Genomic DNA, 13,107 nt, shown 5'->3' with positions numbered 1-13,107 from the left:
CAATTTTCCTTTCAGTTGTCCCCTGTGCCCTCAGTTAGTAGAAACCTGGTATTCTAGGCAAGGAAAATATCTGTTGAGTTGAATTTCTCCCCATCCACAGTGAGGAACTGTGGCTCCAGTTAGATCTGAAGCTGAACAGCTGAGAGTAATACTGACAGCAAATTCAGAGCCCTAATGTCCCCAGAACACTTCTTCTCTCACCTAGCATCAGGGTGGATTCACAGTGAACTTACTGCAAGAAAAGGTGTATTAGGAATTCCAGGAAACCCTGAAATAGATGGAACAAGTGGCACACAGGAACATGACATTTAGTTTTTGTAAGTTCATAGTGGCTTATTAAAATATCCCTGTAGACTTAGAAGTCATATAGCATCAGCAGTGAATGTATTTTTGAGAAAACGTGATTTAAGTTAGAAATGTGGCAAGTGGCGAGAAGTAGCAAAGGCCAACTGCCTGCAAGGGGTGGGGACAATGTGACAGCATGACTGGCAGTAAAGGGGCCTCTTTAGCTATAGCCTGTCCTGGAGTGTCTGGACAGGGTGGGCACAGCAGGACAAGCCCAGGGAGGGCAGCCGACATCAGCAAAGAGCCCAGGTCATCCAGCAAGTCTGGGGCAGTGAGGGAGGTTCCGGGCCAAGACACAAAGTCAATCCACAGGTCAGGGTCAGGTCCAGTGCAGGTAACTAGCGCCAGAGACATGCTTTCATCTGCCTCTGCAAATTTCCTAGTACAAGATACTTTCCATGTTAGTTACATTAATTTTAAGAAACTAAAAAGGGCAGGAAAATCACCCCCAAAATGAACAGGTTTATTTAAAAAAATTAAATGCAGCGTAAATAAATAAATAATAAAGAATAAACAAAACATATGGTGACCATCCTGCACTCAATCTTCATCCCCCTCCCCAGTCAGGGTGGAGGCCAGGAGAATGGCTGGCATAAACTGTGTGTAAAATGCTGAGGGGGTGGTCAGATCTTGCAAATCTTGGAGGGATGAGTATAATGATGGCATCGCAGAGAGAATCCTTCTTCCCACTTCTCCTCACCTGTGCCCTGTAGGCACCACCTTTTCCAGAGCTGGAGGGAGATAAAATGTCTCTCTTGCAGCACAAGGACCTCACACAGTGCTGTAGCTGAGTGCAGTGCTGAGCCTGCTGGGCACATGGCTGACCAGCCCCGGACAAACCCTCTCAGTCTCTGGGCTACCCCGACACAGAGCATCTGCAGCATCACTTGTGCAAAAACAGGAGCAGCCCCTGTGCAGCCCCCTGACAGAGCCCAGGCAAAGCTCCTGCGTCTGCTGACTGAGGAGGGGTGAGGTCAAGCACAGGAGCTGCCCATCCAGCCAGATACCTTCTCCAATAACCTGCTCAGTGGAGAAAGCACCCAGGTCCAATGCCAGCTCATTGGAGTTGGCAGGTGATTTGATCTGTATTTCAAAAAGAAATTACAGCTGTTTTCATCCTTCACTCTTGCTGAATATTGCAGCTTTATGCTCAGCAGATGTGCAGAAGGGAAGATAATTTTCCATGACAGCAAACCAGAAGAACTACAGAAACTCTCTCCTCCCAAGCAGCTCACCGTTAAGACTGACCAGCTTCAGAAGAGGGGAGCCAGCACGGCGGGTAATTCGCTGAGAGGGGGCGTGCATGGCAGCGGCAGCAGCAGCTGCTGCTTCTGCTTGTCCCAAGCTGAGACTCACACTGCTGATGCACATTTTACAGGAGCAATCTTAGGGGTAGAGAGAGTGATGTAAGGTAAGAAACAAGGGGGTTAGGACGAGGTTCTGGTTTCTGTAATTGTAAGTAAGCAACTTATAAAAATAGTAGCAATTTTGAATGTTTCGAGAAATGAAATCAAAGCCATAAAATTTAAATAATGAAAATGGAGTTGCTTAAATTTTACTTTAAACACTATAATGAAATTGCTGCAATGGGTAGCTTTTGTGGACTGTCTGCAAACTATTTGCATTGATCTGCTAATAATAGGATATGGAATGCTTTTCATCACCAGAGAAGCTGTAGTTATTAGTCAGCCTTAAGGTTGTTGGTTCAGTTCATTATTCTCAATTATGCTAATGGAAAAGCAGGTGTAGAGAAATGAGCCTGTTGATTTTCCCCCAATTGCTGGAACCCAGCAGCACTAGGTACCTCCCCAGGTCCTTGCTCTTACCAGCTGGTTTTGTTCAGCAGATCAGAATGTCCTGGACCCATGGACAGGAAATACGGATGCTTGGTTTTTTTTTAAAAAAGTAAAATATGTTCTAAAGCAAGGCAACTACAATCAACCTAAGCAGGACCCCCACCTCACCTGCTGTTCTTCTAAGCTATACTGTGGAGCTTATCTCGGAAATAGCTGAAATGAAAATATCCAAGTCAGGGAACATTTGTTTTCCTAAAATCTTCCTGTTTGCGGGCAAAATTCTTTCAGTGGAACAAGATGTTCACATGCTGTTGTGGAGCCAGGAATAAATGAGCACTCAGGCAGGTAGTCAGCAGCTCCGAACCTCCTTCGCTGATGGTCACTAGGAAAGGTTCAGGATGTGGCTCCCTTGCCTTGTGCCATAGCTCAGGACACAGCAAACAGTGACAGGGGACTGTACATGGCATGCAAAAAGACATCACATTGAATTCTGTGAGTCACAGCTAGACAGATTATGTCATGAGCTGGATTCGCTCTACTGAATAATAGCCATGTCATTTCACCACTGGGCAAGGGGCAGACAACAAGATAATTAAAAGTAATCAATAAAAAATACAGGCAAATAAGTAATTTTATAGTGTTGCATTTCTATCAGCAGGTTACAAGGCAAGGCACTTCAGAATTTAAAACAGATCAGAAAAAATAACAAACCCAAAATAATGCAGAGAGAAATAGATAAGTGTAGGCAGTGATGCAGAAAGAAGCATGCTGTGGTGTGTAAAGTGTCTCTCTGCGTATCAGAGGTACCTCTGGGCCCCTACAACTGGCACAAACTGCAGGGAGAATGGTTAGGGGTGAGATGGCACCCACGGGACAAAGGCTGCAGTGAAGGTAGATAACAGACCCAACCGAACTGGAAGAAACTGCTCTCCTCTACCAAGTGTTTCAGTTGCCAAAATCTCTTGAGATTCAAAGAGCATTTGTGTGTGTCTGTGTGTGTGTATACACACATATATACACTTAATGTATTCCCACATTAGAACTTAATCTTCCACTACAGTTTCCTTCTTAGAGCTGTTCCTATTTGCATAACTACAACGAGGACAGGACAGTCTTTTGTGGGTTATTTTTTTACTCAAGACAGGGGCACCACCTAACGGCCATTGGATCCCGGCTTGGCTTCCCTGCAGCTGGCAAGGCCTCCCCACTGAAACTGCAGCTAGCAGAGAGGAAATCCAACTGTTCAGCCGAGTTACCAATTACCAGTCCTGAAAACCGGCAGGACTGATCAGGGCCCCTTACGTTCCACATACGCGCACACCCACAGCTCTCAGCCTGCACGCACAGCTGATCTTCAGAAAGAAAATAAAGCCTCCCTGGTGGCGAGGCCCTGGTGGCACCTGGCACAAAGCAGGGACAGCTCTGGCTCTGAGGGCTGGGCTGGCACAGCAGCTCCAGAGCAGCATTCCCCAGGTCCGATAGCTCTCCATCCTGAACGCTTTCAGCCCTTTTGCTTTTGTGGTTGGGCACCTGAAACACCCTTCAGCGGCACGCGCTCTTCCCTTCAGCTTTAGATAAACCGCTGGTTTACAGCATGCTCATGGGAAATTCAGAGATTACTCATTTTCTATGGACATTGGCAAGGCACAATTCAATTCTTGCAGGTTTGCCAGCTTGCTATACACACCTATACAGGAAAGTTTGTCCCAATTTAAAGTGCCTTTTAGGAACTACGGGGAAACTTATGCAACTAACCTAACAATCACATCAGTAAAATTACATGACAAAAAGGGCACCATGAAAGACTTTGGGACACACTTTGGGACTTGGGAAGGAACATGCTCTCTGAATAATTTCTCACAATAAGTCATAAAACCTTTTAAAAAGTAACACCCCTTCTCCTTATGCTAATAGGGCAAGTCTAACTCCAGGCAAACTTTGAACTTGTGTAAATGCCACCTGTTAAGCTGGGGGGAATTCTTCACCTGTACCAAAATGCTTCTTACACAACAGTCTTTTGCCATCCACGTGCCTAGACATGCTTCAGCTTATCATCTTTGCATAGTCATCATTCTCCAATTAACTTGAGTTGTGGACAGCTTCTGTCAGGATCACTAACTCCTGCATGAGTCTCTCTGAAAGTTTGGTCATTTTCTAAAAATTTCAGTGGCTTTCTAAAAAGCAATCCCCCCCATCAATCTCACTTATTTAGCATGATATGCTAAGGAAGCACTTTCATTTTAACATAGTCTGAAATTCATAACAAAACTTTTCATTTCATTTTTCTTATAAATATGACTAATACTATTTAACTTCTGAGTATTACATAAAAAGGTGGGAAGTTTCTGTGCCTTTCTTCTTTGTTTTCAGAGATCTACTTGTCAACCAAAAGAATAAAAAAGCCACAATTATTCCAGCAAGCAAGGGCTTCTGGATTATGGAGCTAGTGCCAGAAATACTGCCACTAAGCGTGTCCGAGCTGCTTGCTTTGTCACAAAACCTCCTTAGTAGCCAGATGAAGATGATTACCACCCAAGCTGATGAAAGTACAGTGTATCTCTTCTACCTTTTGAAAATTGCCTGGCTTTGTTTGTCAGATTTGGCAAACAGGGACCTAACCTGATTTTAGCCTTAGGAAAGTAACGATGTGGGCAACTTCCTCTCTTTTTGTAAAAGGATATGAGGAGTCCTGACTGATATGACCTTCACTGTAGTGCTTTTTTTATAGCTTTATATCACAAATTCAGTTTGGACATAATTAATTGTTTTCACTGCCAACAGGATGTAAAATCTTCATGTGTCCTACATGCACCACAGCAGCAGCAGGCAATGCTCTGCACTGCTGCAGGAATCAGCTCAGGTTAGGTCACAGCAGGTCAGTAAATAATCTGTAATGCGCTGAATAATTCAAAGGGTAATTTGGTGGTCAATGAATGTCAGACCCTTGTAATTCCATAAATCATCTCTGCAAATAATCAATAACTTCCATTAAACAATGAATTTTACAGTTTCTTCATTGCCTGTCAGTCCCGCATGAGTATGAATTTGAGGCAGGTAATTGTATATGCTCCAATAATTTTGATGATTTGCGTAATAAGGAAGCCAAGCTGAGTACATTCACTCACATTGAGGAAAATGTGTAACAATATCCTACCCAAAGATAATACAGATGGTAGGACACCATCTCATGAACACAGAGGCTCCCAGACTTTGAGATTGCTGTGGCCAGGTTAATTTGTGACACTTTGTTCTACATAAGCTTCATTTTTATTTCCCAATTTGCTTTGAAATAAAAGGAGAATCTTAAAATCATGAACTGCCTGACTTCTATGGACTATACAATGGGTTATGCCTGCTACTTAAGAGAACTGAACCTCAATTTTAAAAGTATTTACATCTAAATATACGAACCTTATTTTGACTTCCTATGAAGATTTTCCCCAGCATACCTAATAATATGTAACAGTATCTTTTAACTAATCTTCCTTATATTGGTCCTTTAACCTTTTAAAGTGGTCATGTTCTTTTTCTGTGCTTTATTCCAAGTAAATTTCTCTCCAACAAGTAACTGCAAGGCCAGGGATATTGACGTATAGACAAGGAATGGGCAAAGCATGAAAAGAAAAGCTTAGTGACATGATTTCCACCTAAAGCAGAATGAGGGTGCCAGCCTCAGTGTCCCCAGTGGCCCAGAACAAAGGACAGGTCCTTTCAGTCCCAGAGCCAACAGCTCTGCTGGGCACTTGCACCTGGGTAAGGCGACCTAACACGCCTGAGGTAGAGTTTCCCCAGCCCAGAAACACTGACTGTCTCCCTGGGCAGCACAAAGTCAATTCGTGGGCAATAATGGTCCTTACTTCTGAGGCTTGTTAATGGACTCCACAAAGCATAGCAGACAGTTATGGGTTCTTTTTTGTGGCGCTGATTTTATGTTCCCATTGCTATTATAAAACATTGAAATCTAGAGGAAACTAATATATTCATTTATTTAACCTAGAAAACTGATGAGCAGATTACCCAAGGTTACTGTACCTGCTTCAAAGATTAAACATCATTTAGAAGTCAAAGGGCAACTATTTATCGGCTGCAATGTATTTAATTCAGAGCCTTGAGCAGGATTAAATTTCTCATGGGTATTTGTGCTAATTTCAAAGGCTAGACTGACAGACAGTGTCTGAAAACAAAATTAAAGAGGGATGGATTTAAATAGAATGTTTTTCTTTCCAGAATCCAAAGTGGCCTTATTTTTCAGTTGCTGGACTGCAAAATACTTCCACGTCCTTGGAGGATCAAGGGCTATCAAAACAGACAAAAGGAAGATCTGTGATTTAGTGGCATCACAGTTCACATGGTTTATATTTCTACTAAGCTCCCTGTGCTGTTTCACAGACCATGTGGCTTGGGATTGCTTTCAGACACAAAACTATGCACGGAAGTACAGATTTAGATACAACCTAAGATACATCCACAGATATTTGGTGCTTCTGAACAATCTGTATTGAATCAAACCTGCTTATATTAAAGTATTAAATACATGTTGTCTTTAGAAATTTTCAAAGGCATCTTTGGGAAGTTGTTATGTAGAAAATGTAAGTAATTGCTTTAAACCAAAAGGACACTATGCCATCTGAACAAACAGAGCCTGCAGAGTATCTTTTAGAGTGAAGGACTATTTAACTTGTAATTACTACAGCAGCAGCATTGGATCTTATTACTCTAGCACACGCTGTCAACAAAACATATTTTTTAGTTCCTTCTTGATTAAAACAACCATTTTTGCATTTATTCTGTTATCACAATGCACTCTGAGGAAAAAAAAACCATGAGAGAACAGTCTGAGATAACTCAGGGAGCAGAGAAAGTGGAGAGTATCTCTTGAATCCTGAGAAAGTGCTGAATTTTTTACCTGAGAGGATCCCTAGGGTGAGCTGGAAGTGTCAGCTGCTGTGTCATGTTGTAGGTTCACCCTGGCAGCAACTCAGACATTCACTCACACCTCTCCCCCAGTGGGATGGGGAACATAAGAGAATTGAGAGGGCAAAAGTAAGAAGACTTGTGAGTTGAGATGGAGACACTTTAACAGTAAAGCAAAAGCTTTGTGTGCAAGCAAAGCAAAACAAGAAGTTAATTCAGGACTCCTGCGGGGAGGCCGCGTTCAGCCACGGCCAGGACGGGAGGGCACGTGCCACAGTGGCTCGGGAAGACAAGCACCACCACCCCCACATCCTCTCCTTCCTCTCTCTTCCCCAAGCTTCTGTTGCTGTGCATGATGTGCCATGATGAGGGACACCCATCACGGGCCAGCTGTCCTGGCTGTGTCCTCTGCCCACCTCTGGGGACCCCAGCCCCTTGTGGCTGGGTTGGAGCTAACCGTGCTCACCAACAACTGCACACTGCTTTGGCCACACACTCGGATCACTGCACCACACCAGATACTTGGAAGAAAAGCAAGGTTATCCCAGTCAAAACCAGTAAAATGAAGTACCACCTATGAAATTTGTTGGCCAACCATACGTAGTCATAGTGAATTCTAGGAGAAAAAAAGGATTTGTAAGAGAAAAGAAAAAGCATTCTGAAATTAACTAACCTCCTTTTTGAGAACCTGCAGTGAACAAGAAGATCCAGCTTTCAGCCTTACAATGGGCATCTGAGAGGGAAGCATTAAAAAATCTTTGGCTGGATTTGAAGATTTCTTCCAGGGAACTATAATCAGTGCTGTGGGCACTGGTTGTAAATTAATGACCAGCGAGAGGATTTGGCTTGGAACATGAACTGCAGCCACTTATTAATTCTGTAAGCCCCTGAGCCAATGTCATGACTACTATGAGCACTTGAGGGTTTCCATTCTGTTAGGAGTCAGGCTCATCCAGCTCTATTTGCAGCGCCACTTGCCAGAGAAGGCAGAGCTCATGGATGTGTGCATCACTGGCACAGGTATCCTGCCCAATGCACTCTTTCAGGTCAAGCCACTTCCACAAGTCCATTGCACAACCTCTGACCTGATCCACTGCCAAAATCCTGGTCAGAGGAGCTTGTTTTGTTTTTCCTTACAGTACTCATCACCTACAGAGACAACTCTGCAGGAGTAGCTCACCCAGCATGTATAGCAGACATTGCTCCAGCACTTTGGGCCTTTTCCATGAGTCTTTTGTCTAGACTGTGAGCTCCTTGGAGCCTATACCCTCAGTAGAAGCAGAGGAGACTAGACTCAGACATTGGAGTTACTCAGATTTTAGTTCCATTAGTTCTAAAAAAAATTGCTTTGGTGCTTTTCAGTCCCTTGTAAATTTCAGAATTCCCAAATCTGGGACACAAACAGTTTAAAAGGCAGAAAACTGAAGCTAGACCCCTTTAGTTTTGCACAAGAGCTGCTAGAAGTGAGTGATTAGTCAAAACCAGAGAGCAGATCTGTGCTGATGCTGATTCCTCCTTCTGAGTAGCTCTGATCACAGCTGCAGAATTTAACATGCCTTTTAGGATGCCATACCACACTATTCACATTTGAACTCTACCAGCACCCTCCTTGATCTGCCTTCTGCTCTCTGCAGGGCACTGCTGGCTGTCACAAGGCTTTGTCATGCACAGCCACACACCTGAAACCTGCACAAAGACAAAGCAACAGCAAATGGAATTCTCAGTGTAAAACAAGAAGCAGGACTCTTGGAGAAATAGGCAATTGCAGGGTTGCTGTACAGTACCTGCAGCGTCCCTGTTCCCGTTCCCTGGCCATGGTGTCAGCCACCCAAGAGAATCCTCTGCTGTGCTCCATACTAGCACCTCTGAAATGATGTGTCTGGAGAGCTGCATGCTGGTTCAGATCACTCCAAAGCCCCCTTGGTGGTTAGTGCTGTGGGACATTAGTTCTGGATGACTAATTATTTGGTTTAAAAACAGGTCTTTTGTTTCTTGGACTATAAAGACAACATGACCACTTTCTGTACTTTTGACCCCCGGGAAAGAAAAGCCACAGATAATAGAATTAAACCCTCATTTCACTTGAGATAATATTTGTATTAGCTCCCTTAGTAAAATGTCATGTACACTGCCAAGTCTGCAGGTTATCACTTCCATAGCTGGAGTGTTTGGAGACAGGGCTTGGAAATAGGGGGTATTTGGGGGAAAGCTCTGAGAATTATAAGACCTGTAACTGTAGAACTTTTTTCCTACTCGGTCTGACATTTCCTTCAGGACTTGAGCTCAGACAAAATAACAGTTAGGATATTTTTTATTGGCCCAACACTGAAACATTATATAAGGTTTCAAGGCCACACCGATGATTTTTACCCCTTTTTTTTAGGGCTCTCTGTGGACTTTGCAGGGAAAAGAATCAACACATTCAACTATGATTTCAATTGTGCTCATCTTTCAAGGGATTATTTTAAAATTTTAAGCATGAAGGAAGAGCGCAAGTTCTCCCCATCAGTACTCAGATCTTTTTCCTTATAATTCTGAAATCAAAGCAACAATAATAAAGCTTCTTGGCCAAATATTAGTTTGAGACATTTCATTCCATTCCAGGGAAGAAATGACCACTCCCTCTCTTTTCCTGCTGCAGTCATGTTGTGTTTGGATGCCCAAATGGTTTCAGGTAAGATTAGATTTTTCCATAACATGGGAGCTAATTCTTCCACTGCCTTCACCTTTCCCCAGTATGTTATCTTTTTTGCTTTGTAAATGGCAGTACGCATTCTGAAAAATAAACCATTGGTAAAGAGGCAATTTCAACCTCTGACACAAGCGGTATGCTGAGCAAGTTGGGTGATCAGGTAACACAAAGGTTTTTAGATTGGCTTGTAATGAGGAAATGAAGATTTCCTCATTACGAGTTGAAGATCTTAGCTTGAGAAAATACAAGCCCATTCTTTAAATATGCCCTGTATCATCAGCACCTCTTTGCTGCAGAACACCACTCCAACCTTTTCCATGGAGGAATCTAAACTATCAGTTCTCTACACTTTTCAGGGTGTGCATGTTCATTCAGTCAATATACAACAGTGTAATATTTTCCTTAATTCACAGCTCCCAGTTGTTTTTCCCTTCATTTTATTTCCATGCTGGAGTTGTAGAGGTAAAGCACAGGCCTGGTGTGTCTTCACACACAAAGCTGGTTTTTGCAGGCAGGGTAGGGAGAACTGCTGAAGCTAGTAGAAGGAAAACAAGAGAGAAAGAAAATATTTCCTCTGCTTTGTGCCGTATGCTTTGGTGTCTGGTTACAGAATAGTCAGTCTACAGTGACAATTTGATTCCCCATACAATGCCACAACTGAGACCTGACACAGTGTGCAGGTGGTGTTTAACCAGGGCATATGCATATACTGACCTCTTTCATTCTGCATCCCCTTCACAGGTCAGTGTCTGCTGTGAGCTGCTCTAGAATATCTGTTTGAAGCACTTTGCCAAAACCACAGAGAAAGCTGACCCATAAATAAGCTCTGGGAATGGAATGGACAAGGGCGTGAGGGAGAAAATCTGCAGAAGGCAACTAAAGCAACCTATATTGCAATGACTTATTTGCAGAATCCCAGTATTGGAACAACATGAAAAATATTGGAAATAAACAGATCCTGAAGTAATTCCTCTTTATGCTCCTGACAATGGCCAGTCCAGCAATACTAGCCAAAAAGAATCATGACCTGGCACCGAGGAGCCGGGCCTTGTCGCTCATGGTCACAACCAGAAGCACACCCCAAACTGCAATCACCTCCACAGGAGACAGGCACCCATCAGTCAGGGCAGGAACAGCCCCAGCTGTCAGGCAGTGGAAGCTGGAGCCTCCACTCATCACTGCTCCAGAATGCCTGTGCTTCCAAGGCTCCTGCGCACTGTGTCCCCAAAATATATTTTTCCATTGATTTGATGCACATACGCGTGTGTGTATGAGTACAGGTGAACAGACACACACATAGATTTGTCTGGCGTTATCTCAGGAATTTGGATGGATGTTTACCAGAATAATAGGCTGTGTACCACTTCAAACCTGGCACACAGCCCACCTCTGCACCCCAAAAGCAGGCGCTAGAGAGAGGAGTCTGTGGTCTGGAAGGACAGCTGTACAATACACCATTTTTAAGGGCATAAGAAGACTTCTGTGACTTCTTATTATACACTGTGCTATAATAGCAAATACAACATTAAAGGAAAAGCATAAGGATCCTTTGAACAGAAATCTTCAAAATAAGTTTAAAAACCCTATAAAACTTTCCACAACAGTTTAAAAAGATTCTTTCAAAAAATAACAGTATTAGTAAAGCCTTTAAAAGTCCATATGAGAAGGATTATTCAGTCAAAATCCCAGAGATCACTTGTAGATAATTTCTAGTTGTCTTACTGTTCAAGCAGAGTTTTCCCCAAGAATTTCTACTACTCATCCTCTGTTTCCAAAAGAAAAATGTATGAATGATTGGTCTTCGGGGTTTTTTGTATTCCAAATACTTAATATTGAGCAATACATGGGATCCAGAAAAAAGAAATCTTTTACATATCCTTTTTCAGCTTTAAAAATGCTGCAGAGGATACAAACACTATTTCTTCTCTTTAGCAGGTCACTTATAATAGACAAGCTGCTTGTGATGCATTCCATGCTGGGACCAGCTATAAGCCATGCATCTGCTGAATTTAGGAATAAAGAGCTGGTCTATAAAATGTGGAATCAGAGGAGTGGCCTCAGGGGCATAATGGTGCATTACTGCTGTGAGATCAGTGTTTCACTGAAAGACATATATTGTTACAGGAAAAGGGGTTCCATGGTTTTTGATTCTGTCATTATTTATTGTTGCCATTGCTCATTTTCTGTGATGCTGGATCACATGGCAGGGAGAACTGCAGAGTGCTCTGCAGCTTGTACTAGAGCTCATGTTATTTGCCATGACAAAGGAATTTTTTCTTATTAGAATAAGTTGTGTGCAAGAACTTTAAAGCTACTGTTCATCTAAGTACTAAAAACACTAAGTCTAGGAATAGCAAGACTCCTTTACTTCCTAAGAAGGTCAGAGACAGGTATTGCACCTTACCAGCTTGATGAAGACAATCAGGATGAAGAGAGAAGAAGGATGAGCAGGACCATGATTGATCTTCCAAAACAGACAACCTCAGTTAACATTACTCTCAGACACAGTTCCAGCTCTCAGCACTTTTTGATATGAACAAAGGGCAAATATCTGTTCTGCTTTGCTCAGACCTTAATTAACAGAAGTCCCCAGGCCCTGGGAGGAGCTTCTTACCAGCTGGCCACTCTCAGACTTAATTATTTACTAGATGCACCTGGCTACTGGGACATTTATAAAGCAAAAGCCAGTGACTAAATGTGGATACATTTTCTAGCCTTTTCCTTCTGTATGTTATTCTCAACAGTGTAACTCATAAGTGTATCACTCCTTAGCTTTGCTGGATTAAAAAAATATTAATTAAAAGTTGCTTGAGTTAATTATTAATTGAACTAGGCTCATGAGTCATTTAAGTCCAGGAAGAGAAATGTGTCTCTTTAGAATCAGGTATCTGTACACATTCCTACAGCTGGATGTGCAGATTTCTGAATGCTATTTGGTAGTTCCCAGGCTCTTGGAACTGCTGCAGTACCTGCCTGCTCTGATAGGCTGTTCCTCCTTAATAACTTCATAGATTCAAGTAGCCTTGTCCAAAAAGACCAAGCATGGCTGAGTGACAAGCAGGGATGTGTTCCACATGTTGGGAGCTGTCACTTTCACTAGGTAAATCAATACCACGTTTCCCTTATCTTGTTATCCTATGGGAGGACAGAGTATGTTAGCATGGGACTCTGCCTCGGCTCCTGCCACAGTGCAGCTTCATAAACCTCTGCCCTGCAGTGCTGTCACCTGTTGGAAAGGCTGTGGCTGGCTTGAAGATGCTCATCTAGAATATGTTTGGGTATTTTTTTCTGGATAAAATGCAGACAATGGCTGCATGCACACTGTAGAGCCAAGGGTGGACCTTTTTGCTGGTAAGTGGT

At 42.8% G+C, this 13,107-nt stretch overlaps 1 long non-coding RNA gene across 2 annotated transcripts; it reads right to left on the bottom strand.

Moving 5' to 3' along the window:
• Positions 1 to 889: 889 nt before the first annotated feature.
• On the bottom strand, positions 890 to 12,300 carry LOC135454887 (uncharacterized). Of its 2 annotated transcripts, XR_010442216.1 has the most exons (6): positions 12,152 to 12,300; positions 10,462 to 10,573; positions 8,840 to 8,988; positions 7,729 to 8,741; positions 1,581 to 1,730; positions 890 to 1,428 (listed from the first exon to the last, which is right to left on the bottom strand). It is a non-coding gene; the product is annotated as an uncharacterized LOC135454887 (long non-coding RNA). The 2 variants fall into 2 exon arrangements; XR_010442215.1 differs by having other exon boundaries at positions 890 to 1,730.
• Positions 12,301 to 13,107: the final 807 nt, after the last annotated feature.

Source organism: Zonotrichia leucophrys, chromosome 17 (genome assembly GCF_028769735.1).
Source record: "Zonotrichia leucophrys gambelii isolate GWCS_2022_RI chromosome 17, RI_Zleu_2.0, whole genome shotgun sequence".
NCBI lineage: Eukaryota > Metazoa > Chordata > Aves > Passeriformes > Passerellidae > Zonotrichia > Zonotrichia leucophrys.
Note: the sequence above shows the minus strand (reverse complement) of the source record. Positions and strands in the feature narration are given on the sequence as shown.